The sequence below is a fragment of the Mytilus californianus genome, unplaced genomic scaffold, assembly GCF_021869535.1.
Source record: "Mytilus californianus isolate M0D057914Y unplaced genomic scaffold, xbMytCali1.0.p SCAF_34, whole genome shotgun sequence".
Taxonomy (NCBI): Eukaryota; Metazoa; Mollusca; class Bivalvia; order Mytilida; family Mytilidae; genus Mytilus; species Mytilus californianus.
In genome coordinates this window covers 2176165-2202197 of record NW_026262684.1, presented here as the reverse complement: position 1 = coordinate 2202197, position 26033 = coordinate 2176165, and the positions used below count along the sequence as shown (strand labels likewise).

At 32.6% G+C, this 26033-nt stretch overlaps 1 long non-coding RNA gene across 1 annotated transcript; it reads right to left on the bottom strand.

Moving 5' to 3' along the window:
- Positions 1-7241: 7241 nt before the first annotated feature.
- Positions 7242-14187, bottom strand: LOC127736640 (uncharacterized). The gene is made up of 4 exons (XR_007999090.1): positions 14166-14187; positions 11876-12052; positions 8828-8956; positions 7242-8092 (listed from the first exon to the last, which is right to left on the bottom strand). It is a non-coding gene; the product is annotated as an uncharacterized LOC127736640 (long non-coding RNA).
- Positions 14188-26033: the final 11846 nt, after the last annotated feature.

The following is a 26033-nucleotide window of genomic DNA, read 5'->3' as shown; positions in this document are numbered from 1 at the left end:
AGGACGTACGGTGACCTATAGTTGCTAACGGCATATGGTCTCTGGTGGAGAGTGGTCTCAATGACAATCATACTACATCTTCTTATTTTTATATTAAGAGACATTTCATAGGTTTTAAGATGGACACTATCTCATTTCCGATTATCCAGGATTAATTCTTTCGCCCAACGGCTTCAGAGTTATTTTAAAACTTCCTACTGTAGGGGCGATGTGAATCAGATGTGGATACTAAAATATTTCAAAGATCTGTAAGAAAGAATAAAACTAAGTCTCTTCCCTCTTGCAATAGTATAAAAATATTTGACTTTTTTACTCTTTAATTAAGTTTTGCTCATTCCAAACTTACCAGAAGATTAAATGAATTGGCCACTTTGAATCATGACAAAGAATTGCCAACGTTGCCAACGTTGACAAAAATATCTTTTACGGAGGAATACATCATACTTTGTAAAAACATTCTGATTCAGAATTCTCTGACATTATCACGATGCTAGATTTCTTGATTGCCAGCGTATTTGTTACATTTGGATGACAAATGTTTCAAGAAACAATCGACATTCCCATAGGAAATAGCTGTGCTTCTCTCTGACTTGATCCTTTACTCATATGAGGCAGACTTCATACAAGAGTTTTTTTTATGAAATACAGAAAGAAGCTAGCATTATTCATCAACGCCACTGTTCGCTGTATAGATGATGTCCTCTCACTAAATATTAAATAATTCAAAGTGTGGTGACTATGTTGAACATAATATACGTTAATAGATACAATTAAGTCTGACTCCTACATGTCCTATCTTAAAAACAAGGGTCGGTTGATAATGAAAGAGATGATCTGAGCTTCCAATTGCGAACTTTCTATTTTTATCAAAAGAAATGGCTATCAGTCTGACAAGGAATAACTGCATATAGGTATATATAAATTGTTATGCTAATTACATATTTGAATATGTCATCAACTCTTCAACGTTTATACTAAATTTAGGATTTTCAAATATTTTCTCTTTGCAGTAGAGCTTTTGCTCATTGTTAAAGGCCGTAAGGTGACCTATTGTTGCTAACACCTACGTCATGTGGTCTCTGGTGGATAGTTGCTTTTTTTGGCAATCATACCACATCTCCTTATTTTGTATTAAATCCATGAAATATATTTGGAAATATTTATTATAGTTTATTCCGAATTTTAGATTTGATATAGAAGAAAGCATTTAAAATATACAAGAAGCTTCATCCACGAGTAAAATATGTTTGCACTACTGTTTTTCATGAGTTATGTACGTTACGGGATATGAGTTTTGATATCAAAATTTCAGGTAACAGTACCGATGTAAGAATATACAAATCAAGGTAACAAACAAAGACTGAGAATTTTGCAAAAAGGAGCGACACCGGTTGCGCTGTAAGGGTAAGCGTATGATGCTATGCATTCATCACCCGCAATGCCAATCCGCACACAGTCAAATGTCACAATCGGGAAAAGGATATTACAGTTAATACACACAGGGATTTTTTTTTATTTAAAGCAATACTTTTATATCTAAGAGAGAAAAAAGCAAAATCTTTACATGAAAATATGAATAAACACCACATTCATTTATGGCAACAATCAGATACATTAGGTTAATTATTTAAAGTAATTTATTGCCTCATAACAGTAATTAGATACATCAAAATGTTATATACATTATTTCTTTTTTAGTGAAATCCTCAAATAATGTTATGATGAAAAAAGAAACGCTTTTTCAAACTCCTATCAAATTCAGTTTTGTCTCATATGTTATAGCTTGTAAACACATTTCACATTTGAACAACTTCCTTCTTGTGGTGTTTTGGGTCTTTGAGTCTTTGGTATGCTGTTACTTGCATACGTATTCTTTAATTTATTTCAGTAGGTACATGGATATGAATAATATATACTTTCCTTATGATAAATTCTTTCATTTCTATTTACACATCTGTCATTCTTTACTTTGCTTATATAGTAGCCTCTAAACATATAAACATATTTCAGAATAGTTGTCGCGTTCTGTTCACAATATCAAAGTACATGTGAAAAGCAACCTAAAAACCTCTGTTTTGTCATCATAAGGACCCTCAATTGTTTGGCCAGTTTCTAAACCATAAATTGATTCATTTCTACCATTTTCACCTTCATCTGTACTTTTCGTCTCAAGTATGTCTTTACTTAGTTGATTAATTGCAGTTTCAAGCCACTGTAGACAATCTGTTTCTAATTTGCTAATTAATGTAGATAAAGTCTGTTGTTGATCTGTACTGACAATGACGTCTTTAAGTCTGTTTATTACACTTGAGATGATCTTTTTAGATCGTTTGAACAAATATCCTTCCTGTAAATTAGATTGATTGATTGTTGGTTGCTTAACGTCCAGTGGCAAATATTTCATGCATATTCAGGACGATATAAATTAGAATAACTTGAATTCATCTATTCATTACAAGTAACATATGCTGTACTTTTTATATAAGAACTTTTCATTTAACGCATGTAAATATAATTCAAAAAAATTTAGTATCATTCTTCTTACTGATGCGAGGTGAAAAAATATGAAGACCTCAATAATTTATATTAATATAAAACAGAAGATGCGGTATGATTCCCAATGAGACAACTCTCCACAAGACTCCACAAGTACATACATTTGAATTCTGAGAACCGAACAATTCTATTCTTTTAGATTGAAGATGATTTTTATATAAAATATAAAAGAAAGGAAAGTTATAAGAAGGTAGAAGGATTCGTCAAGTTATAGAAAGACAACAAATTAGTATGGTCAAAAGAAGGTAGCTTAAAAAGAAATCAGGCCAATAGTGTTCAATATTGAAACATTTACCGTAGGATAAGATATTTCGTTTACAAAAGGTCACTTCCAGGTCCCTTCACGACCCAATGCTTCAACTGTCATAAGGCTCATCTACACGGGAATCTGTTTCATCTCTATATACTGACCAGTAAATTTGTATCTATATATGGTTGAAAGCCATTTGAATCTCCCTCAATTAGGGTCTAATTTTTAGACGGTACAAACCAATGTTTCGTATTTTCCCTCGAATTTAAGACCGTGTTGTACAAATTATTGACCTGACCACATGGAAATATGATAGTTTAAAGTAATGGGGATATGCTTACTCTTCGGTAGTCTCTGAAACTAGTCTGTTAATGTATTTCTGCATAATATTTCCAAAGCTTTATAGTGTGTGATAACATTTTCTTAGGGAATTCGATGTTTGCTATACCACGGTTCATTTCAACGCACTTAATGACAATACCGCTATATGATGTTTTTGCAGTGTTTTGAGAAATGATTTTACTTTGTATCCATGTATCATTTGTGAAACATTAAATGTTTTAAAAAGGCGAATTTTCTGTATAAAGTCAATTATTATGTAGACTTTTGAAGCCCAAACTTTCTATTGCCCTAAATACGCAAATAAAAGATCCGAAAACTGTACCAATACAGAACGACATGTTTTTGAAATTATAGCAAAACATTCTGTTGACAAATTTTTATTCAGTATTGCAAAAAAATGAAATTAAAATATCTGTCATTTTCTCACTACCAAATTTACCCCTATCACTTATTATGATGTGGACCGGTCATTGTTATTGAATCTTACGTAATTTGTTTGATTGGATTAAGTTATTATTAGTTTACCTTCAAACTGTTTATTTTTTTCATACACGTATATTGATTAAATCTGAACATGCATGAATGTGTACAGTAACTTAAATGACCTTCAAAGTGGACACTGGACGAGTCCATATTATGTTTTATCAATTAAACTAAAGGTATGAAAGGTAAGAATTGCCACTTCTTATATTTTCACAAAATTTTCCATATATAGAATAGATAAATCATTTTTAACAACCTATTCCGGAGGGAAAAAAAGGTTTACAATTCACACGTTTTATTCCATTAAACAAGTCATTTTTCGAAGAGAAATGCCGAAATACATTTTACGCACGGCTACGCCAGGTAAAATTATTATTTATCTGAAAAAAAAAAAAACATTTTTCATTCTCATTATAATGTTATAATTACAATTAATCCCAAACAAAAGTAGTCAGTAAATAAAGTTAAAATATGTCCGATCTGCCTATTTTCGGATATCAAAATTCAACACGATCGTTTTAAGGCCAATTTCGTCTACCTCACTAAATCTTGTTAGGCACTGTAGTTTCAAGTGTAACAGTTTTTTCGTTTTATGAATACACTATTTATCAATTTTGATGGATAAGTCTTGATTTATTTCATACCTTCTTATTTTCAAATAACATAACATTCTGTTAACTACTAATAAGAAATATTCTTTTTTAAATTTGTTTCTGTTGACATTCCAAAAATGCTCTAAAACAACAATTGAAAATCTGCATTTCATGCATTTAGAACAAAGTACTCATGGAAAAAATATAATATTGTAGTCAGAACGTTTATAAAGTATTATTTCTTAGAATCTGGTTGTATTACCTAAATATTCTTTTTCAGTTAAATTTTATAATTATTTCATTTTGAAAATTAAAAAAATACAGTACTTGGAACCTTAGGCGTTACTATTTTAGCGATCAGTCAGCCGCCATCGATCAGTCACCGATCTATATAGATGATGTTCTCTCATTAAATAATTCAAAATTTGGTGACTCTATTGAACGCATCTATCCCATCGAACTTGAGATAAAGGATACAACAGATACAGTTAAGTTTGCCTCATATATTGACTTTCATCTAGAAATTGACAATGAGGGTCGGTTGAAAACAAAACTTTACGACAAAAGGGATGATTTCAGCTTCCCAATTGTGAACTTTCCATTTCTATGTAGCAACATTCCAGTTGATACTAAATTTTAGGGCTTGTATTTCCTATCATGATTTCCTTGATAGAGGGTTGCTGCTCACAAGGAAACTATTAAACCAAAAATTCCAAGTGGTGAATTTGAAGTCATCCCTTTGAAAATTTTACGGACGCCATCACGAGTTGGTTGACTGTTATGGAATATCTGTTTCACAGATGACGATGGATATGTTCCAATTGTCGTAACTTCTATCTCGTCCCCTCTACTAGTACCTAATGTGACCTACCGAATTAGACATATCATCGGGTTTGTAATTTCATGAGCAACACGACAGGTGCCACATATGGAGCAGGATCGGCTTACCATTCAGGGGCACCTGAGATCACCCCCAGTTTTGCTAGTGTTCTATATTGTGTTTTGTGTACTGTTGTTTGTCTGTTTGTCTTTTTCTATTTTAGCCATGGCGTTGTCAGTTTTATTTTCGACTTATGAGTTTGAATGTCCCTTTGGTATCCTTCGCCTCTCTTTCAGAAATTAAACCAAAAGCATCTGTTTTGTTAAACCGGAACAGTCTAATTTGAGTGTTCTATTAATGACATCACAAATTTTAACAACATTACTTTAAACTTAACCTAGCAATCCTTATATCATGATAAATTATTTGTTTTTTTCTTTATTGATTTGTACATTAATCAAGCCGTTAGTTTTTCTCGTTTTGATTGTTTTATATTTGTCATTTATGAACCTTTTATAGCTTACTTTGCGGTATGAGTTTTGTTCATTGTTTGAAGACGAACGTTGACCTATAGTTGCTAACGGCATATGGTCTCTGGTGGAGAGTGGTCTCAATGACAATCATACCACATCTTCTTATTTTTATATTAAGAGACATTTCATAGGTTTTAAGATGGACACTATCTCATTTCCGCTTATCCAGGATTAATTCTTTCGCCAAACGGCGAAGTTTTAAGATGAAATAAATTTCACTCATCTAGATAAATCGTCAGTTATCGCTTTCCAGTTACATTAAACCAGTTTCTGTGTTTGCATTTAGAGACCCGGAAGCAAGAAACAACCGAATGTTGACGGTGTATAAAAAAACAGGGCTTCAGAGTTATTGTAAAACTTCCTACTGTAGGGGCGATGTGAATCAGATGTGGATACTAAAATATTTCAAAGATCTGTAAGAATGAATACAATCTAAGTCTCTTCCCTCTTGCAATAGTATAAAAATATTTGACTTTTTTACTCTTTACTTAAGTTTTTCTCATTCCAAACTTACCAGACGATTGAATGAATTGGTCCAACTTTGAATCATGACAAAGAATTGCCAACGTTGACAAAAAATATCTTTTACGGAGGAATACATCATACTTTGTAAAAACACTCTGATTCAGAATTCTCTGACATTATCACGATGCTTGATTTCTTGATTACCAGCGTATTTGTTACATTTGAATGACAAATTTTTCAAGAAACAATCGACATTCCCATAGGAAATAGCTGTGCTTCTTTCTGACTTGATCCTTTACTCATATGAGACAGACTTCATACAAGAGTTTTTTTTATGAAATACAGAAAGAAGCTAGCATTATTCATCAACGCCACTGTCCGCTGTATAGATGATGTCCTCTCACTAAATATTAAATAATTCAAAGTGTGGTGACTATGTTGAACATAAATATACGTTAATAGATACAATTAAGTCTGACTCCTACATGTCCTATCTTAAAAACAAGGGTCGGTTGATAATAAAAGAGATGATCTGAGCTTCCAATTGCGAACTTTCTATTTTTATCAAAAGAAATGGCTATCAGTCTGACAAGGAATAACTGCATATAGGTATATATAAATTGTTATGCTAATTATATATTTGAAAATGTCATCAGCTCTTCAACGTTTATACTAAATTTAGGATTTTCAAATATTTTGTCATTGCATTAGAGCTTTTGCTCATTGTTAAAGGCCGTAAGGTGACCTATTGTTGCTAACACCTACGTCATGTGGTCTCTGATGGATAGATGCTTTTTTTGGCAATCATACCACATCTCCTTGTTTTGTATTAAATCCATGAAATATATTTGGAAATATTTATTATAGTTTATTCCAAATTTTAGATTTGATATAGAAGAAAGCATTTAAAATATACAAGAAGCTTAATCCACGAGAAAAATATGTTTGCACTACTGTTTTTCATGAGTTATGTACGTTATGTGATATGAATTTTGATATCAAAATTTCAGGTAACAGTACCGATGTAAGAATATACAAATCAAGGTAACAAACAAAGACTGAGAGTTTTGCAAAAGGAGCGACACCGGTTGCGCTGTTAGGGTAAGCATATCATGCTATGCATTCATCACCCGCAATGCCAATCCGCACACAGTCAAAATGTCACAATTGGGAAAAGGATAATAAAGTAAATGCACACAGGGAATTTTATTTTTATTTAAAGCAATACTTTTATATCTAAGAGAGAAATAAATGCAAAATCTTTACATCAAAATATGAATAAACACCACATGCATTTATGGCAACAATCAGATACATTAGGTTAATTATTTAAAGTAATTTATTGCCTCATAACAGTAATTAGATACATCAAAATGTTATATACATTATTTCTTTTTCAGTGAAAGCCTCAAATAATGTTATGATGAAATAAAAAAACGCTTTTTCAAACTCCTATCAAATTCAGTTTTGTCTCATATGTTATAGCTTGTTAACACATTTCACATTTGAACAACTTCCTTCTTGTGGTGTTTTGGGTCTTTGAGTCTTTAGTATGCTGTTACTTGCATACGTATTCTTTAATTTATTTCAGTAGGTACATGGATATGAATATAATATACTTTCCTTTTGATTAATTCTTTCATTTCTATTTACACATCTGTCATTCTTTACTTTTCTTATATAGTAGCCTCTAAACATATAAACATATTTCAGAATAGTTGTCGCGTTCTGTTTCCAATATCAAAGTACATGTGAAAAGCAACCTAAAAACCTCTGTTTTGTCATCATAAGGACCCTCAATTGTTTGGCCAGTTTCTAAACCATCAACTGATTCATTTCTACCATTTTCACCTTCATCTGTACTTTTCGCCTCAAGTATGTCTTTACTTAGTTGATTAATTGCAGTTTCAAGCCACTGTAGACAATCTGTTTCTAATTTGCTAATTAATGTAGATAAAGTCGGTTGTTGATCTGTACTGACAATGACGTCTTTAAGTCTGTTTATTACACTTGAGATGATCTTTTTAGATCGTTTGAACCAATATCTTTCCTGCAAATTAGATTGATTGATTGATTATTGGTTGCTTAACGTCCAGTGGCAAATATTTCATGCATATTCAGGACGATGTAAATTAGAATAACTTGAATTCATCTATTCATTATAAGTAACATATGCTGTACTTTTTATATAAGAACTTTTTATTTAACGCATGTAAATATAATTCAAAAAAATTTAGTATCATTCTTCTTACTGATGCGAGGTGAACAATTATGAAGACCTCAATAATTTATATTAATATAAACAGAAATGCGGTATGATTCCCAATGAGACAACTCTCCACAAGACTCCACAAGTACATACATTTGAATTCTGAGAACCGAACAATTCTATTCTTTTAGATTGAAGATGATTTTTATATAAAATATAAAAGAAAGGAAAGTTATAAAAAGTAAAAGGATTCGTCAAGTTATAGAAGGACAACAAATTAGTATGGTCAAAAGAGGTAGCTTAAAAAGAAATCAGGCCAACAGTGTTCAATACATTGAACCGAAAACTTAGGAATATACTAACAAATAGAAGCCAATCGAACAGAAGGATATTTCACAATTTAAGTTGTAAATTTACAAAATATTTTATTTTTCAATATTAATTGAAATATATTTTTTGAGATTTTGCCTGTATGGTTGCAACTATTCAGATTGGTCTGTTTTAGGTTCAGTAAATCTATCGCGGTACAAATAATCTCCTGAAAATTTAGAAAGGGTCGTTTACATGTTTACTTACTAGTACTTTGTTTGTATCCTCGGCTATTTGCTCTGCCTCTTCATTTGACAGTTTTGTCATCATTGAATATTTTGTAACTCTTTTTTTAACAACTCCAATAGCCGTTGAATTTTGCATCTCTTTCGCTGCCTGATAAATACACATTATAACTATGATATTGTGCTTGTGAATCTCAATTTATGTAAACAATTATGCTCAATGACAAACAAATTTCTGTAATATAAGGTAAATCAAATGCAAAAGAAAGGTTTCTGAATAACTAAAGAAATAATTATGCTGAAAGAAAACTCTTGAAATTATCAAAACTAAAAATTTGAGAAATCAGTTACTGCGAAAGATGTAAATATCCGGCTGCCCATTATCAGCACCACCCTTATTTCCGTGTGGGTAAAAGAGATAACAAATTCAATACAAAGAGTGTCAACAAAAGAAAATGTAAAAAAATGTTTTTTTTAAAAAGTTCTATCAATCACATACGTGATACAAAAGACGCGAGAGAAACCAAAGGGATAATCGGAACTTTTATGTTGATTATGAGAGACTGTCATTATCAATGCAAAATCCGAAAAACGACGAAAGAAAAACACTACATTAAAGACTTTACTGTCCACCTGCAGCCCGATCTAAAACCGGGTTTGATATCAGGTGCTCAGAAGAATGGGTAGATCCTGTTCCATATTTGGCACTCGTCCTGTTGCTCATGGTAAGATTAAATTCGGTGTTTTTTTTTCAAAATAGAAATAACGACTCAGCAGCACTACTCCCAACTCCAATGTTCAACAACGGTCACCCATCTGATGTTGGCTCCCGCAACACTTTCGAGGGGATGACTTCAATTTAACTTTGTTCAATAGCTTTAAGGATATTAGGATCTTGATATGAACCAACAATATGTGTACTTAATGTCCAATAGTGGTAATATTATCTTATAACGATGTCACTTTCATTGGACAGGTATGTGACAACGATTCCTTTTCTTGACTGATTGTTGTAGAAACACCTCCTTGAGATACAATACGCAATAACGAAGCAGTCCAAATCAATGCATTCTTGACTTTAATTCTACTTTAAATTCGTAAATTTGACTTTCACCTGCCCAAAATTCCGTCTATTAAAATTAATTGTATGACTATGTCCACTTGGCGACTTTGTTTTTATGGCTTTGTCATCCGAACATTGTGAAATAACTTCTGATTTGGACGAGTTGAAAACTTTCAGAACGACAAAAACGAACTATAGCAATGTGAATTATGTGTACTTGTCTGTCACTGCATTATCGTCGAACATTTTTTTCATTGCAAAATTTGTTTGCGATATTGTCACTAAAATTTTGCAATGTGAACATGAAAAATGGATAATCTGAATGAATTCGCAGTATATCGTATGGTCGACTATGCGGTATGGGTTTTGCTTTTTGTTTAACGCCGTACGGTGACATATAGTTGACGTGGTTTTATTCGTCAAGATTTTTAAAACAGAGAAGATAAATAGAAAACAAAATAATGTGTATCTTCTCTTGTTTACCACATTAATAAAATGACATTTAGTAGCATACTATTCAGTCACAAACTTAAGTTTATATAATGCCTTTATATAGATATAAGAAGATGTGGTATGAGTGCCAATGAGACAACTCTCCATCCAAGTCAAAATTTATAAAAGTAAACCATTATAAGTCGGTCATTTATGACTGTTTTCAAATGACTCTTGGATTAATTGTGATTGTCCGATAGGAACATTGTTTAATACTATTAAAAGAGGCGCATTTGTTCATATTAGCAATTATACCATAGCATAGGCAACAAACAGCTGCCCCATGAACGCATGATACGCCCGTCGCTTTTTCAAAGAATAAAGTTCAATAACTCCTAAACGTCATATCAGAAATTTATAAAAAAAAGAACTAAAGGGAGGTTGTTTTAATAGATATAAACCCGTCACCAAAGTTTCATGAAAACTGCTCAAAGCACTTTTGAGTTATTGTCCGCAAACTGGAAAATTACCCCTTTTTTATGAATAAAATCCCATAACTCGGAAGCCTAAAATCTAAAATTTATAAAAATTTTAAAAGGAGCTTATATCAATAGATCTAAACAATTCACCAAAGTTTCATTAAAACTGCTGAAAGCATTTTTGAGTCATTGTCCGAAAACTGGAAAATGCCCCATTTTAATGAGAAAAAAAACATAACTCGGAAACTTAAAATCTAAAATTCATAAAAATCGAAAGGGAGCTCACATCAATAGAAATAAACAATTCACCAACGTTTCTTGCAAATTGGTAAAAGTGTTTTTGAGTTATTGTCCGAAAACTGAAAAATCCCCCTTTTTTAATGAATAAAACCCTATAACTCGGAAACGCAAAATCTAATATTTATAAAAATCGAAATGGAGCTCACGTCAACACGTCAATAGATATAAACAATTCACCAAAGTTTCATGCAAATTGGATTAAGCGTTTTTGAGTAATTGTCCGACATGTTGACGACGGACGGACGACGGTATACCATAATACGTCCCGAAAAGGGGTGTATAAAAACAGAACAAAACAATAAATCTTCATTCGCAGTCCTTTTGAACTCTTTCCATCAAGTTACCTAGGAAAATGCAAACTTTTAGTTGATGTAAGTTTCATGGTTGCATCGATATGGAACCCGGTTTTTAAATTTTTTTAGTGAGGTTCCAATTGCTCAGTCTTTAGTGTTATATGTAGTGCTTTTAAATTGGTGTTTGTCATTTCGTCGTTTTTCTTCTTTTAACCCTGAGTTTGTTCGCTCTATGACTTATCAGTGTTTATTCGTCTTATGAACAATGATGCATATACCAAAACCCTTTTACTTCTTACTTATAATACAATGTGGACGTATTGTGTGCTCACGCATATCTATTTTGAAGGTCCGTTCTAATACCGGCAATTCCGCAAGTCCAGTCCAAATCGCTAATGAAAAATGTATTCATCATCCATAAAAAAATACAATTTAGAATTAAAAGTCATTGAAACATACTAAAATCAAAAAGCTGTAAATCAATAATATATATTTGTACTTACAAAAGTCTGCTGAAGATTATTAACTAAATCATAGCTTTCAAGAAAAATAGTTGTCAAGTTCTCATATATTTCTTTTAGATCATAATTTGGAGGAGGAGGTATTTGAGATGGAGAACCCACTTGTTGTAGAGAACCCACTTGTGTAGAAGAACCCAAACAGTTTCCCATGTTTTTCGCCTACAAATAAGTACAATGAATCAACAGTAAAATTGGTAAATAAGAACTTTAGTATCTGAAGGTATATGAAAAGCCAAAAAAAATAATGCGTTGTCACATGTATTACCATTTTCTATGTTCACTGTGTTTTATATTGCATAGTAATTAGTTAGTTATTGTAGTGTAAATATTTGTGACCCAGATTTCTAAATTAAAACGTTCGTTCTATCCATTATGGAAAGTCAGTTTGTAAGACAAGTTGTATTTATGGTTGAGCATACCATACAGTATGGGTTTTTCTCATTGTTGAAGGCCGTATGGTTGCATATAATTGCTTACATCCACTTCATTTGAACTTTGGTGGATATTTGTCTCAATGGCAATCATTCCACATCTCCTTATTTTTATATTGAAATTATCATATTATATCATTCGCGTATTGTAGTTGAAATATTAGATTAACTAAATGATTGCAGGCTGTTGGTTTTCCAATTTATTTATTTTTTTACATTTTGTCATGTCGGGTCAATTTGTTGCTTACTATACAGTATGGACTCTTCTCATTGTTGAAGGCATAACACTTACATACAGTTACTTAAATCCACGTTATTTTGTCTTTGATGGGTTGTTAGCAATCATATAACTTTTTCTGACTTTTATATGTGGATAATTTAGTTTATTTTCTTAATGAAATGTTCAAGATCTTTTTTTTTCGGAATATTCAAGATCTGAGGAAATTTATATAGTTAATTAAAGAAATTTCTTATGTTAATGAAACTAGTGATATGTGATTAACATTGTAGCAAATTAATTTTTTCGTTAATTTTAAATTTCATCATCTGCGGTACATGGAACAAGAATTCACTCCAAACATTTCTCATGCGGTCAATTATTGTCTTTTTAGTTTCAGAAGCTATTCACATATGCAAATCAATGATTTATAACTTGTTCTTATAGCGATTAAGCAGGAACGGATTCACCTACAAGTGATTTTTCTGACAAATATTGATTTTTACAGCAAAACACTAAAAGTATTTTTTTGTCGAATTAAAGATAGATTAAAATTTTGCAAAAATTCTGATAAAATAAAAAAACGTTTGCCGAATTGTAAACAACAAAAATGCAAAATCCCAACATAAAAATAAAATTAAGGCTAAATTCCCCCCTAGAAAAAATAAGGCAAATTTTCCAAAAATTTATTTGACAATACAAACAAATATTTTTGGGCAAAACTTTTAACATAGAAGTTAAAAATCATAGGAAGCCGTACGGTCTTCAACAATGAGCAAAACCATACCGCATAGTCAGCTATAAAAGGCCCCGAAATGCCAAATGTAAAACAATTCAAACAAAAAAAAAACCAACGGCTTGATTTATGTATAAAACAATGAACGAAAAACAAATATGATATACAGCAACACACGAGAACCTCTGAATTACAGGTTCCTGACTTGGAACAGACACATACAGAATGTGGTAGGGTTAAATTAAGTTGCTGTCGCTAAACCTTGGCCTAGCCGGGGACAGTGGTGTAACAGTATAACATAAGAAAAAACTATAAAAATATGTTGAAAAGGGCTTAACTCATCATATCGATACAAAGCAGAAAAACATCTAAAAACACGAACTGGACGTGGCAGGGTATTAATACATCCACACAACAACAAAAAGACACTAAGTACACATCTGAGAGTACTCGCAGTTACTGACAGCTAGTTCAAAGCCAATAACAAATTATGAAAAAAATATATTTAATGTTGCGTTATTATGAATATGTTTTTATAAACAATGGAGATAACACTTTATAATTTCTATGCATCCAAACGGTTTTCTGAATTTATCTTTATCAGCAACTATCAGAGCCAAATATTTCAAAGCCAAGGATGTATAAATACTAAGACACGTGAAAACTTTTATGACTTAAAGGGACCTAAGGTCAACTTTGCCAGAGGAATCTGTAATCAAGGTTTCTTAAAACTTTCTTAATTCAAGAGCGAAAAAACATTCAGAAATATTCATTATCATTTAAATCGTGATTTGTTTCAATATGTTTTTATTTATTTTAAAAAAAATATTGCGATGATAAGTATATGATGGCAATTGTACCATATCAATTCACTTATGTTTTACTTACAATATTTGGCTAATGTCCGATATTATATACTAGTAATAGTAATGTGTGTAATTTCAAGGATTTATATAGTAAACAAGTGCCAAAAAAAAACGGTTATTCCTAATGTCAAAGAATGGATGGGGAGTTTACTTAATACGTGAATTTGAATATTCTTAATATGTATTTTCCACACTGCTGATGTCAATGGCAACATACTACAATCATCGAATACAACAAGACTGATATAGGAAACACGACACCTCGTACTATTTAAATTGATATTAACGTACACGGATATTGTATATAATAAACTTTTGTATTTCATCATGTTGTTAATATTCCTTAAATTGGTCAAATTATTTAGTGTTTGATTGTCGTCAATGCACATTATTATCTTCCTACTGTCGAGGAGCATAACCTACATATTTTTTTTGTGAAACAATATTTGTCTTAGTTGGCCATATTTTGTTAATTTCCATTACTCGGAAGAATATCTAAGTATATTCTTACCAAAATGTTAGATAATTAGATGTAACAAGGAGTCATCAAATTGAAAGTAAATAGTGTTTTTACTTGAAATGTAAAAAGATAATAATGTACTTATTTATTATTCTTTTAATTGAACCTCTCAAAGAAAACAAACAATTATATCATCCATTGAACATGTTGAAATAGGGAGAGTTCTCAACCCCAATTGTCCATGTCCCTGTTCCATGTCAGAAATCTTTACCTGTTTAGTCGTTAGTCTCTGATTGATTTGTGATGTTTTTGGGGTTAAGCATATTTTTTTTTTTTTTTGTTATCTTGTGCCAATAGCGACCTGTCGTTTTGAATAATTATATTGTACGATTTATTCTATTTACATTGAAATAAACTGAAGGATGAAAATAAAATAAAAGTACACTGTAATAGAATTATAGATGATTTGAGAGGGGATTAAAGCATCTACTAGGGAATAGCGATCTTACCATAGACCCTGTCGGACATGTAACTCATTTGCCAGTTAATAAAGTTAGTCATTGCAATATGCCCTTATTAACGACGAGAAAATGAACATATCATGGAAAATGTCAACATTTTGTGTATAGGGTAAAATATTTCTTTAACAAAAGGTCACTTCACGATTCAATGTGTCAACTGTCATTAGGCTCATCTTCACAGATATCTGTTTTACTTCCCCATCATACTTACAAGTAAAGTATCTATATGTGGTGGGAAGCCATTTGAATCTTCCTCGAATTGGGTCTTATGTTTGGGAAGGTACAAACTGATTTGTCATGTTTCCCTTGAATTTAGGTCCGTATTTTACAAATTATTGGACCTGACCACACGGAAATATGATAGTTTAAAGTAATCGGGATAGTTATGCTTACCTTTCAGTAGTCTCTGATACTAGTCTGTTTATAATTTTCAGCATGATATTGCTAAAGCTTTAGTTTCCAGTGTAACAGTATTGTACTTTTAGGAATATACTATTTATCAATTTGGATGAGACATGATTTGTTTCATACCTTCTTATTTTCAAATAACATTACCTTTGTTAACTACTTTTAAGAAATTGTCTAGATTAATTTGGATGTCTGTTTCTGCTGACCTTCAAAAAAGGTCTTAAACAACAGTAGAACTAAGCACTCATCAAAACAATATAATATTCTAGTCATAACGGTCATAGCATATAATTTCTTAGAATCTAGTTGTATTACCTAAATGTCTCTTTTTCACTTCAGTTTTTATAATGATTTAATTTCGAAAATACAAAAAATATCTAAAAAATTGTAAATAGTTCAAACAACAACGTTATCAGTCGATCTTTCAGAACATGAGTGACGTTTTGACGTTCTCTTTTCAAGAAGTTGATAGTCAATATGTTTATCATTCTTTTTTGTTGAGATTTGTACATGTTTCATACCAGTACGAATGTTTCTAATTACTAATACAGTAGTTTGTCGCTTCATTTAAGTGCGATGAGTGTAAATATTCATTAAAGATACCAGACTTATAATTCGGTGCGCCAGACGCGCGTTTCGTTTAATATTTTTTTTAATGTAAGTCAATGTTTTGTGCACACTTGACACATAAATCATGTTAAATTCAAAACTTGTGAATATTTCATTCTTGTACAAATCATTTACTTTAATGTTATAAGAATATTACTTACATTTTTATTTTTAAGATTGAATAGTAAAAATAGACTAAAATTTATAGTTTATTATGTTTAACAGAAATTTGTTTGATTGATTGATTGGTGTTTAACGCCACTTTCAACACTATTGTGCTATTTCGTGGCGGTCAGTTTTTATTGGTGGAGGAAGCCGGAGTGCCCGGAGAGAACCACCGACCTTCGGTAGGAAAACTGACAATCCTAGTCAATTAAGATTGGAGTCGAGTGCACCTGCCCCGTGCGGGATTGGAACTCACAACCTCAGTGTTGACTGGCTAGTGATACAGTAGTTGGACTACTTAGACCACTCGGCCACCGATGCCCCAACAGAAATTTGATACAAACAACAATTTCTGAACAACCTATCAAAATGCAAATAAAAGAAAACATGTGTTTACTATATACTTATTTGATTACTCGGACTCAATTATAAATTATTCTGTTTTGTTATAATCTATATGTCATAAGGGTTTCGTTATTGTTATATGTAACTACGCTTTTGTTATAATCATAATTAATTGTGTTTTGTTATAATTATATGTCACTGTATATACAAATATGTCAATGCGTTTTTATATTATCATATGTCATTGCGTTTTCGTTATATTGATAGGTCATTGTGTTTTGTTTTTGTAATAATCATATGTCATAGTGTTTTTAAATTATATTTCAAAAGATCTGTGGTTATCAGAAATTATCTGACTTCATATACACTTCTAGGAATATTATTGGTTAACAGCCAACACGTGGAGACCGTGTAGATTTAATAGTTGGTCAGTGGGCGTGTTTTATTAGAATATATACAAGGTTAGAAGTAATGTTACGTCCCTTTACAAAATCAATAAACGGTTACTAGTAGAAGTACGTTCCTTTAAAAAAAAGGGTGTTGTTCTCAAAGTAACATACATTCTTAACAGACATAATTATAATATTTTCATGCTTTTAGACGTCGAAAAATATAGAGACGCTGATTTTTTCACCGTTGATAATTGAATTATCTGTTTAATGTGGTTTTAAAATTGTGATATCAAGGTTAACAAATACGTCTTATTTACCCATATTAGATAGCCGGTAAGTTAAATTCGATACATAGTGACCTAATACGATATATACAGGGTCAGTAATTTCCATTGGGGGCTCTATTTTGGCTTACTACTGACCCTGTAGATACCATATTAGGTCACTTGTGGACTGTGTAACTAAAATTATTACGTCTTTACCGTTTACCAATGATAGACAATTAACATCACGGAACAAATCTTATTTCACCAGATGCGCATTTCGACAATTAATGTTTCTTTAGGGATGCTCGAGGCCACACGGTACAAGAAATAAAACAAAACCTAAAAACACTTTGAAGAACTAATATAACCGAAAAGGACTTAACAAAACCCGGACAGGGAAAACCTAAAACAACTGATTGGAAAAATTTGCAAATAACGGTTTCCCTACTTTATATTTTTATAGAAAATACTACTTCTGTCAAGTATACTACAGACCCCCCCAAACAATTTAAAACAAATAAAGTCTGTCACAACAATGAATAAACGTACCTTCATACGATATACAAAGACGTTTAAATTTATCATTGCGAAAGAATAAATTACCACCTCGGAATTACATATTAAAATAATATATAAATCATATAAGAAAAGAAACATTTTAATATGCACTAGATTGGATTTAGTCGACGGGGAATTTTAAAACGGACATAAAAAACCAGAATTTTCAATCGCTCTCTTTAAGGAAATCATATCTCGGAATCTATTGTGTCACAGTTGTTAGCAATATGATAATGGTTTTGAAATAATTAGATCAAATTAAAGGCTATTTATAGCTTGGTATTCCGTAGAAGTTATATATATTATAGACGAATTTGAATAAATAATAGACTTTGTATTAACAACGAACCGGATTTTACTTACTTACATTTATTGACAAAGCAATTAAGGAAGTTTAAGTTAAAATTGTCAAAAATGAACTTGACTTTATTTTTTTCCCAAGAATCAAGGAACTATAATTCTAAATAGATTTGTTGAATGGATTTGGCAAAACCTTTCGGAACAACTTTCGGTCCTCTGTGCTCTTCAACTTTATACTTTACTTGGACTTTTTAACTTTTTTTTATTCGAGCGTCACTGTTGAGTCTTTTGTAGACGACACGCGCGTCTGTCCTACAAAGTTTTAACCTGTTACCTATGATGAGTTTATTCTCAAATAAACACTCGGCAATGATATAAAGCATAATGTTAACCAATCAAGGACCATAACATTTGAACGGAAAAAAAAATATCTTAATTCTTAGGACTTGACATCTATTAAAGAAATGAAGATCGTTTATAAATTCATTTATTTTAAGAGATAAAATATACAAATTTGAAATGGATTTGTAGATAAGTTTTCAAATTATGAATCGGAAAAGACAAAACTGCCATCGTTGAAATAACATGGCAGTATAATCGCTCGAAATTGAAGACCGAATTTCTGCACAGGTAAACCCGGTTAAAATACATTTTAACTAGAAATGGTCTGAAACTTTGATTTAAAATGTTGCTAACAAAATAAAATAATATTGTAAATGAAAATATTCCTTTATTCAGCTGGTGGGTAACTTCGTAAAGCGAGAATACTAAAATAACACAAAAAAAAACAACCGGGTTTGATGAAGTCAGAAGTAAAACGCAATATATGACTATACTCTGTCTTTTCAGAGCTGAATTTAAGCAACTAGTAAAATGTTCATCTTTTTCGCCTCAATTTTAGTATCTTCTAAACGTTCTTAAGATTTGAGTAATCAAGAAAACTACTATTAACATTTAATTTTAAATGTATCCATGGTTTGTGAATTGTTTTATGAAGAAGAAAAAAAAAACATTTTCACATTACAGACTACTTCTATGCGGCATAATTTCTGTTCAGAAAATGTTAAAATCACATCAAATATCGAGCCTTATCAAAATTTGAAATAATGTTTTTGGAGTTGTGTTATTTCCAACGCTCCTTTATTTGTGAAAAGATTAGATCGGACAGCTGTTTTGGTTCAAGTGTCATTGATGAGATGCATGAAGACAAAACGCACGTGTTGGTTAACACAATCATAAACCAAGTATCTTTGGTGACTTTTTTTTTAATGCCCGTGCCCGAATTCCTTAAAACTTCCAGAAACAGATTCTAAATATTGACAAAAAGCCTTATTTTGAAATGTAAACCTCAAAACGTTAAAGTTTATCATACTCATATAAGAATGAATTCCTATATTTAAGAGCATTGTATACGATACCAATTATAATAATGACAAAATACTGACTGAATATTTTTTGATTTTTTTGATTTTTTTGAGTTTTAACGCAACTTTTAAACACCGCTTTTGGGCTATTTCGTGGCGGCCAGTTTTTATTGGTGGAGGAAGCCGGAGTGCCCGGAGAAAACCACGGACCTTCGATAGGAAAATTGACAATCCTTGTCAATTAAGATTGAAGTCGAGTGCATCCGCACGAGCGGGGTTCGAACTCACAACCTCAGTGTTGACTGGCTAGTGATTACAGTAGTAACTACTTAGACCACTCGGCCACCGAGGCCCCGACTGAATAATTATGAATGGGCTTAACGGGTGTAATGATAAACGTTGGAATTATTTAAACAGGAGCAATTATCTTAGACAAGGATATAAACTACCACAAGTCACCGTAAGATCTTGAATAATTAACAAAACCAGTCTTCTCTATACTTATGTACCTTAGCATCTAAGAAAAATAACTCAACTACAAACTTAAGTTTGTTGACTAGCTCGCTGCTTATATCTTTTTTGAGCTGCCGCTTTTATTACAATACAGCAATATTATAACAACATAACATATATATACAAAATACTATTTGCCATCATCTTCCAAAATATCAATATTCAAAACACACAAAATACTGTTTCGTGGCCGATCAGGAAAAACCAAATTTGGAAACCTGCGTCCTTGTGTCAATGCCATGCGAAACTCAAGTGTAGGACCGCCCTTAAAAAAAAAATGTGCATGTACAAAAAATGCTCAATCTTACTAAATAAAGGGAGTATTAGTCCTAAGACTACGGCTATAAAAAATTTTGAAGACAAATTACATAATCCAAATCCGATTACGGTTATGTAGCCATACCATATATATAAAGAAATATATATAAGACCATAAAAAATTGTCAAATTGAGCATTCTTTATGCTTATATAAGATTTGATGTACACAGTACGAAAGCAAGACTAGAAGTAATACTCATATAACTACCCATTTACCACTTAAATTTTTGGCGCCAAAAATTTATACGCCTCGGAAATACCTTACCGAGAAGACAATAAATTCCCGTTTTACTGCGTGCCGCGGGAATTATCTATTACCTTTATGGTATGGTTCTGAAGTCATCATGTTTAATAACTCAATGTGAAACAATTGAAACAAGAAATGTAACGGCCTGATTTATACTAATATCTTAAAAATCTTATTTGACCCAGTTGTCAAGTTAATAATTACTTTATACATTATCAATTTATTTCATTTTGAGTTTTAAAATCCGGAATGAAATTTTGTATTTTTTATGCCATAAATTGCTTTGCATAGGACAACAATAAAACTATATTTACATTTACATGTTATTCCATCACATCACTTTAAAAGTTTCTTTTTAGTATTGCATTTGGTATAATTATATATATACAATTTCTACACACACAAAAAATGTTTTGATATGATTGAATATTACACATTGGCGGTTTGGTTAATAAAAGTGTTACGAAATGGGTATTTTCAAATTGACCCTTTTATTCTTCCTCGGTCAGTAATGATGGCCTCGGAGGCTGTAATGTCCCTCGGCGTTGCCTCGTCTCATAATACGCATCCTCGACCATTATAACAGACCTAGGACATATTGAACAGGGCCATTATGAAAACACCAATTAATCAATACTATGATAAAGAATAACTGCAAACATTAAAGAATTGGGTTAAAATATAGTGCTGATTACAGAAAAGAACAATGTCCAGAATACAGTTATCAAGTAATTACAGAATAACCATTATTTTTAAAGATAAAGAAGAATGAGCGAAAAATATTAAAAAATACAGACATGAAGCCCCCACCCCCACCCATCTCCCAATTCATCTATGAAATATTGTCTTGGGCTACAATATTTCATAGGACAATATTTTGCTTTACATTCACTTATACAGTGTTGTATGGCTCTTTGAATGAACAATGTTAGGTTGGTGATATCTCAGAAGACAGTTCTGTCAAAATTCTAGGTGTTATATTGTCTGGTCTAGCAACTTTATATAGATATAAGAAGATGTGGTATGAGTGCCAATGAGACAACTCTCCATCCAAGTTAAAATTTATAAAAGTAAACCATTATAGGTCACAGTACGGTCTTCAACACTTGGCTCACACCGAACAACAAGCTATAAAGGGCCCCAAAAACTACTAGTGTAAAACCATTCAAACGGGAAAACCAACGGTCTTATCTATATAAAAAAAAAAAAACGATCGCGAGAAAGGAGAAACACTTATGAACCACATCAACAAACGACAACTACTGAACATCCGATTCCTGACTTAGGCAGGTGCAAACAAATGCTGCGGGTTTAAACGTTTTAATGGTACCAAACCTTTACCCTTATCTGAAACAATAGTGTAACATCACAACATAGAAAGACACACTATAAAATATCAATTGAAATGGCTTAACTCAATCAAAAGACATATTAACACCAGTGAACATACACTGAACAAATGTGTACGTTTAAGTTGTTAAGTAGTTTAGTGACTTCATTTTCTGTGATTTTTATTTCAAGCATTGTAGGAAAATTTCCTGTTATCTAACACTTGTCATTTGACAAAACTTGGGAATAGTATACTAAAGTATGATGTAGTGGTTTTTACCAAAAAAATTGTGTTATCACTTGAAATGTACCCCTCATAAAAGGGATAGTCATTACATTGTCCAATGAGGGGTTGTTCCCAACCTGTTCCTGTTCTTGTGGTTATAATATAAAATTGCGTGCTACTTAATGTACTTATGTTAAATTTAAAAACATATTCAAATAGGAAGCATATTCATGTCAAGTTAATAAAGTTCAGTATCGAAAGAGCTTAACTCAATTTAGAATCAGTGCTCATCAGTTTGCTATTGAGAAAGGTCGATGGTCGATGTAAAAAAAAATTGGACCTTTTTTTTGCTAAAAAACATAAAATAGTTGTGAAATGCACTAATGTAACAACGGTTCCTTACTTGGAGCATGTATATTATATAGTTAAAGTGTCAGAGTTTGACATTTGTTATGCCGAATTATCTCCATTAATTGTCTATGGTATATTAAGATGATTCATAGGCGGATCCAGAACTTTTTGTAAGGGGGGCCCGCTGACTGACCTAAGGGGGGCCCGATCCAGTCACGCTTCAGTGATTCCCTATATAATCAACCAAATTTTTCCCAAGAAAGGGGGGGCGGGCCCCCCAGCCCCGCCCCCGCACCCCCCCCTCCCCTGGATCCGCCTATGTGATTGGATGGATCTTAACAGCAGTAGACCAATAACGAGAAATTCCAAATTCTAGGGTATAAGGCGTTACTTGACATTTCAATAGTCCTAGGCCAGGATTTTATGAACGAGAGGCGTAATTACGGTTGCCCTGGTAAAGGGTTCATGGGGAAGCTAAGAAGCTCCTGGATTTCAACAATTTAGCATCAAATTATGAAGTAGCCAGACTGACAAATATCTCTCTATTCTAGATTAAGTTCTGGTTTCGTTGAACGACACATGCACATGATACAAGACAAACAAACACTAAGTAGAAAGTTTTTTCGTTCTAAATATTGTAGGCTTTAATGTGGAATACATGATTGAATATGAAAAATTGACGTCATTGTACTTCAGTACTGAATTAACAGGGGCGTAGCTACCCGGAGGCATGGCAGCACGTGCATCCACGTCGTTTTCACAAAAAAAAAAGAAAAAAAAACAGAGAAAGAGGGGGACAAAGTTAACATATATAGGAATTGGTTTTTCTATGTATGCATTTTAAAAACAACACAAAGAATAAAAGCAAGAGGAATACACATGCAGCGAAATTTTTAATCATGTAAGACATGTATGTGTACCATAAATACATACAACTGGTGTAAACTCTTTATATTATGGGCATTGTTTAGAAAATACCAGCTACATAGTTGTCGGTACCACCACCATAACGTAGACTCGCTTTGAGTGCAAAAAAAAAAACATAATCCCTTTAGGGTTAACAAAAAAACTTGCAAATTATTATTTTCCGCTTCGCCCCATAGCACACATCTTACTAGAACAAAGACTCTTCAACTCGTATCGATCCGGGAATAATGACTGTTACCTTGTGAACTAGTTCAAAATTGACTAAGTATGTAGGTTTTGACAACCTGAATAGTTCATTTTCACATCACGTCAACGTATTCTTGTCCTGGTGTGCATTTAATATTTGCTACCGGACATTAATAACCATTCAATCAATCAATAGTTCATGTATTACGTTTTCATCTATTTTACAAAAAAACATCTTGTATATAGATTCGATAATTGGAAGTCGTTTCTATATGGGCCAGCTATACGAATGGTAGATTGTTAAAGCATTTAAATAAATTGTTAATTCTAACTCGTTTTACTGGACTATTTAGTCATTCAATTTTATAATGAATTTTCTGTCCGAGTCGGACACTAAACTGCTGATTCTTGTTCGAAAGATACACCAAAGTTTTAATACACGTATCTTCACTGTTATCATCTAGATATTGCCATACAACTGGTCGAATGCATATGTGTTTGTTAATTAGCTGGATAATAAACAAACGCAGATCATGAAAAAGATCGTGATCAAAGTACCATTCCCTATGAAAAAGTTCATTAATTTCAACTTCGACAATTCCTAACTGCGTAAAATTAGAAATTCATATAAAATTTTTAAACATCTAAATACATATGTTAAGTAAAATATTGGAGAATGTGTCCACCAAGTATTTGGTATCCAATGATGTTTATGCTAACAGAAACTCCACATATAGTATTGTGTGTTTAAGTTTAATTGTTCCATATGCTAGTATTTGTATTGAGCAAAGAAGTATAAAAAAACAAACAATAATCTCCGTGATTTTAAAAGCTTTCACGGCGTACAAAAAACGCAAACGACAATGTTTAGTCTTCATTCGACTCGAAGTTAAACAAATAGTTGACAACAAAAACACAACAAAAATGTCCAAGTTTTATTACGGCTGTGATTGTTTTGAAACGCTATATATGCGGAGCTTACGGGGGGCTTCGCCCCCCCCCCCTGGACCCCCTACCAGGGCTTTTCCCTGGACATACTGGGGGTCTTAGGCGGCCCCCAGACCCCTCACCCTTTAGTTTGTGATTCCACTTCGTTTAGAAGGTAGCTACGCTCCTGATTAAAGCAATCATGTCACTGTCTAGTTCCGATAGGTGGTATATGGTACATAAATAAATATTGTGCTTGAACTTCATGGCAAAATGTAAGTCAATGTCACTTAGTTACTCACTAATGGATAGTGAAACAATATGATACTACCAAAGTCTATCCAGATGGGAAGTAAAAATGCTATACCAAATATACATGTTACTAGTAGTATAAATGTAACTTAACGCAAAACCTAAAATGAACACAGAAATACTGACGGACTCTCATTTTCAATGAATGGTTAGACTAGAGTGGATTCATTAGAACCAGTTTACGCGGATTTCTCATGGCGTAATTGTCAATTATTTTATCATAATCGAGTTTAATGTCTCTGTGAACATAAAGAAGAAGCAGAGCATTTAGACGATCATCCTTCATGGTAAATTTTACGGATCACCCACCGGATGGGGGAATCAGTATAAAAAGAAATCAGAGTATGTGTTTAATTAATAAATATGATAAATTGCCATATTCAATACAATATAAGCAGATTACGATTGTTTGGTTGTTTTTTTTTTTGAAAAAGGGGGGGGGGGGGGGGGGGTACGCCCATTACGCCCTCACCTGGACCCGCCCCTGACTATTAAAATTAGTGGTCAGTTTCTCTTGTTTCGCACAATACATTCTAAAATAGCAGTGGCTGATCCAGGGGGGGGGGGGCGGGGGGGGGGGGGGGGGTTCCAGGGGTTGGAACCCCCCTTTTTTTGACAATCAATGCATTTGAATGGGGACATATAATTGGAACCTCCCCCCACCCCCACCCATATCCTGGGTTGGGACCCCCCTTTCAAGAGGGTGGTAAAGGGTTATTTTCGTGCAACGTGTTTTGTCATTTTGATTTTACGTGCAGCCGTGAAAAAGGTTCGTTATTCATCGTGTTTCGTGAAATCGGTAAAAAGATCAACGTGCAAGAAATTTTTAATTGTTCGTTCATCGTGAAATGGCAATTTTATTTCGCGTTCTTCCGTGCAGATACCCCCCCCCCCTTTACGCCCTCTTTTAAAAATGGCTGGATCCGCCTCTGTAATAGACAATAGAAAATATATATTTGCACAACCACATTTACATTAAATGGTCACGGCATGATCAGATCTTACAATCAGTAATTATATGGGAGTGACATGCAGTCAGACAGTCTGATGGATAACTGGATACCATAAGAAGAAGAAAAAGTCTATCATGCAGTATGAGTGGTCGGTTAGCAGATTCATAAAAAGAAAATAATAGATATCATTGACCTTGTTCCGCTCCCCAGGA